This window comes from Salvelinus sp. IW2-2015, linkage group LG31 (genome assembly GCF_002910315.2).
Source record: "Salvelinus sp. IW2-2015 linkage group LG31, ASM291031v2, whole genome shotgun sequence".
Taxonomy (NCBI): domain Eukaryota; kingdom Metazoa; phylum Chordata; class Actinopteri; order Salmoniformes; family Salmonidae; genus Salvelinus; species Salvelinus sp. IW2-2015.
Window position 1 is genome coordinate 16,738,743 of NC_036870.1, and position 4,989 is coordinate 16,743,731.

The following is a 4,989-nucleotide window of genomic DNA, read 5'->3' on the forward strand; positions in this document are numbered from 1 at the left end:
CCCACACCTATGAGCAAAAGGATGTAATATTTGCCTGAAACAAAGGATTCGTGTAGTTTCATGAAATAAGACATTGATTCATTTTATATCAAATCAAATCAAAATCAAATCAAATCAAATTTATTAGTCACATACACATGGTTAGCAGATGTTAATGCGAGTGTAGCGAAATGCTTGTGCTTCTAGTTCCGACAATGCAGTAATAACCAACAAGAATGAGTGTGGACAGTAACGGCATGGCAGAATTGCAGTAGATGGTACTAGAGTACGTATATAATAATGAGATGAGTACTGTAGGGTATGTAAACATAAAGTAGCATAGTTTAAGTGGCTAGTGGTACATGTATTACATAAATGAAGAAGATGCAGTAGAATGATATAGAGTACATATATACATATGAGATGGTAATGTAGGGTATGTAAACATTATATTAAGTGGCATTGTTTAGAGTGGTAGTGGTACATTTTTACATAATTTCCATCAATTCCCATTTTTAAAGTGGCTGGAGTTGAGTCAGTATGTGGCAGCGGCCGCTAAATGTTAGTGGTGGCTGTTAACAGTCTGATGGCCTTGAGATAGAAGCTGTTTTTCAGTCTCTCGGTCCCTCGGCTTTGAGCACCTGTACTGACTCGCCTTCTGGATGATAGCGGGGTGAACAGGCGTGGCTTGGGTGGTTGTTGTCCTTGATGATCTTTATGCCTTCCTGTGACATCGGGTGGTGTAGGTGTCCTGGAGGGCAGGTAGTTTTGCCCCTGGTGATGCGTTCTGCAGACCTCACTACCCTCTGGAGAGCCTTACGGTTGTGGGCGGAGCAGTTGCCGTACCAGGCGGTGATAACAGCCCGACAGGTGCTCTCGATTGTGCATCTGTAGAATTTTGATTGCTTTTGGTGACAAGCCGAATATTCTTCAGCCTCCTGAGGTTGAAGAGGCGCTGCTTGCGCCTTCTTCAACAACGCTGTCTTGTTGGGTGGACAATTCAGTTTGTCGCGTGATGTGTACACCGAGGAACTTAAAAACTTCCACCTTCTCCACTACTGACCCGTCGATGTGGATAGGGGGTGGCTCCCTCTGCTGTTTCCTGAAGTCCACAATCAATCTCCTTGTTTGTTGACGGTTGATGTGAGGTTATTTTCCCTGACACCAACACTCCGAGGGCCCTCACCTCCTCCTGGTAGGTCCTCGTCGTGTTTTGGTAATCAAGCCTACCCATGTAGTGTCATCCGCAAACTTGATGATGAGTGGAGGCGTGCATGCCACGGCAGTCGTGGGTGAACAGGGAGTAAGGAGGGGCTCAGAACGCACCCTTGTGGGGCCCCAGTGTTGAGGACAGCGGGTGGAGATGTTTTACACCCTCACCACCTGGGGGCGGCCGTCAGGAAGTCAAGGACCCAGTTGCACAGGGCGGGGTCGAGACCAGGGTCTCGAGCTTGATGACGAGCTTTGGAGGGTACTAGGTGTTAAATGCTGAGCTGTAATCGATGAACAGCATTCACATGGGTATCTCTTGTCCAGATGGTTAGGGCAGTGTGCAGTGTGGTTGCGATTGCGTCGTCTGTGGACCTATTGGGTCGGTAAGCAAATTGGAGTGGTCTAGGGTGGAGATGATATGGTCCTTGACTAGTCTCTCAAAGCACTTCATGATGACGGAAGTGAGTGCTACGGGCTGTAGTCGTTTAGCTCAGTTACCTTAGCTTTCTTGGGACAGGAACAATGGTGGCCCTCTGAAGCATGTGGGAACAGCAGACTGGGATAAGGATTGATTGAATATGTCCGTAAACACCCAGCCAGCTGGTCTGCGCATGCTCTGAGGACGCGGCTGGGAATGCCGTCTGGCCTGCAGCCTTGCGAGGGTTAACACGTTTAAATGTTTTACTCACCTCGGCTGCAGTGAAGGAGAGCCCAGGTTTTGGTAGGGGCCGTGTCAGTGGCACTGTATGGTCCTCAAGCGGGCAAAAAAGTTGTTTAGCCTGTCTGGGAGCAAGACATCCTGGTCCGCGACGGGGCTGGTTTTCTTTTTGTAATCCGTTGATTGACTGTAGACCTGCCACATACCTCTTGTGTCTGAGCTGTTGAATTGCGACTCGATGTTCTCTGTACTGGGACTTAGCCTGTTTGATTGCCTTGCGGAGAGAATAGCTACACTGGTTTGTATTCGGTCATGCTTCCGGTCACTCTTGCCCTGGTTAACCTTTCACGAGTATCAACCCGGATCCGGGAGCACCCCCCACCCCCCAACACTGATTAGCATAGCTAGCAATAGCTCAGAAGTAGATAGTAGCATCTAAATTCATTAAATCACAAGTCCAAGAACCAGATGAAAGATACACATCTTGTGAATAAAGCCACCATTTCAGATTTTTAAAATGTTTTACAGGGAAGACAAAATATGTAAATCTATTAGCTAAACACGTTAGCAAAATACACCCACTATTCTAACCTCATCAGTTTCTTACTCCTTCAGGTGCTATCACCAATTCGACTCAACTAAGATATTGAACCAAACCAAGAAAAAACCTCTTCAGATACACGTCTGATAAATATTCATGGTATAGGATAGTTTTTGTTAGAAAAAAGTGCATATTTCAGGTAGAAATCACATTAACAATTGCACCCACCATCACAAATCGACTAGAATTACTAGATAGAGCAACGTGTATGACAATTTACTCATCATAAAACATTTCATAAAAATAGACAAAGCATAGCAATGGAAAGACCCAGTTCTGTGATTTCAGACCATATTTCAGATTTTCTAAGCGTTTTTCAGCGAAAACACAAATAAATCGATAAGTTAGCATACCACATGAACAAACGTTACCAGAGCATCGATTCAGCCAAAGAGCGCTATAACGTAATCACCGCCAAAATATATATAATTTTTTCACTAACCTTCTCAGAATTCTTCCGATGACACTCCTGTAACATCATTTTACAATATACATATACAGTTTGTTCGAAAGGTGCATATTTAGCCATACAAAACCGTGGTTACACAATAAAATACTAGGAAATCAAGCTCAAATATGTCTGACGTCATCTATCAGAGTGATCTAGTTTAATTGAAAGCTAATCATATACTTGACTAAAAAATCAGGGTTGACAGCAATCGAAAGACAAATTAGTTCTTAATGCAACCGCGGATTTACATTTTAAAAATTATCCTTACTTTTCAATACAGGGTTGGCCAAGTGAAGCTATACCAAACAAATGGCGAATTATGCGTTTAAAATATTTCGACAGAAACACGGTTTATCATATTAAATATTGCTTACTTTGAGCTTGTTCTTCCATCATATTCTTGGCAATGTATCCTTTCTATGTTATAACGTCTTTGGTCGATAGATGTCCTCTGTCCTTCGAAATGTTCACCACCACACCGACTCCCTAAAACGGTGTGTCCAAACTTCAGAACGCACAACAAAGAAATTCCTCAAATCGCACTAAACGGATATAAATTGATATAAAACGGCTCAATAAACTACATTATGAGTGTTTTAACAACTATAACGACTGAAAACATGACCGGAGAAATATGCTGGTTAGAAACGATTGGACGACGAGCAGGTCCGATGGCCTTCACGCTTGAGGCGCAAGTTGAGAAAGAGGGTCTCTGTACATTTTTGTCATTTAATGGCTGTGAACGTCCCATCGACTTCATTGAAAACGTGATGACGTACAGACACCAGAGGAAGACGTAGGCAGTCGGTTCCTTCATAGCATTCACTGTGGCCTTATAAACAGACCCAGATCAGAGGTAAAAATTTCTGAAATCTGAACCTGTCATGAAAAGTGCTGTAGAAATTGTTCTGTACCACTCAGAGACAAATTCCAACTTCTATAGAAACTAGAAAGTGTTTTCTATCCAATAATAACAATAATATGCATATTGTACGATCAAGAATTTAGCACGAGCAGTTTAATTTGGAGACACAAATATGCTAATGCGGAACCCCACCCTATAGTTGCAAGAAGTTAAGAAGTGGTTCGCGCTTTCAGTTTCACGCGAATGCTGCCGTCAATCCACGGTTTCTGGTTTGGGAATGTTTTTATCGTTGCTGTGGTACGACATCGTCAATGCACTTCCTAATGAACTCGCTCACCGAATCAGCATATTCGTCAATATGTTGTTGGACGCGATGCGAAACATATTCCAATCCGCGTGATCGAAGCAGTCTTGAAGCGTGGATTCAGATTGGTCGGACCAGCGTTGAACAGACCTGAGCGCGGGAGCTTGTTGTTTGAGTTTCTGTTTGTAGGCTGAATCAACAAAATGGAGTCGTGTCAGCTTTTCCGAAAGGGGGGCGGGGAGGCCTTATATGCGTCGCGGAAATTAGTATAACAATGATCTAGGGTTTTTCCAGCCCTGGTAGCACAATCGATATGCTGATAGAATTTAGGGAGTTTGTTTTATGATTAGCCTTGTTAAAATCCCCAGCTACGTGAATGCAGCCTATGGTGTTGTGGTTCCAGTTTACAAAGAGTCAGATAAAGTTCGTTCAGGGCCATCGATGTGTCTGCTTGGGGGGATATAATACGGCTGTGATTATGATTGAAAAGAATTCCCTTGGTAGATATGCGGTCGACATTGATTGTGAGGAGTTCTAGATCAGGTGAACAGAAATGACTTGAGTTCCTGTGTGTTGTTATGATGATCACACCACTTCTCGTTAATCATAAGGCATACCCCCCGCCCCTCTTCTTACCGGAAGATGTTTGTTTCTGTCGGCGGCGATGCATGAAGAAACCAGCTGGCTGCACCGACTCCGTTAGCGTCCCTTGAGTTAGCCATGTTTCCGTGAAGCAGAGCACGTGTGCAATCCCTGATGTCTCTCTGGAATGCTACCCGTGCTGCGATTTCATCAATTTTGTCAAGAGACTGGACATGGCGAGTAGTATGCTAGGGAGTGAGCGCGATGTGCCGCGTCTCCGAAGCCTGACCAGACCGCCTCGTTTGCCCTTTTTCGGCGTCGCACAGGGTCGCACGGC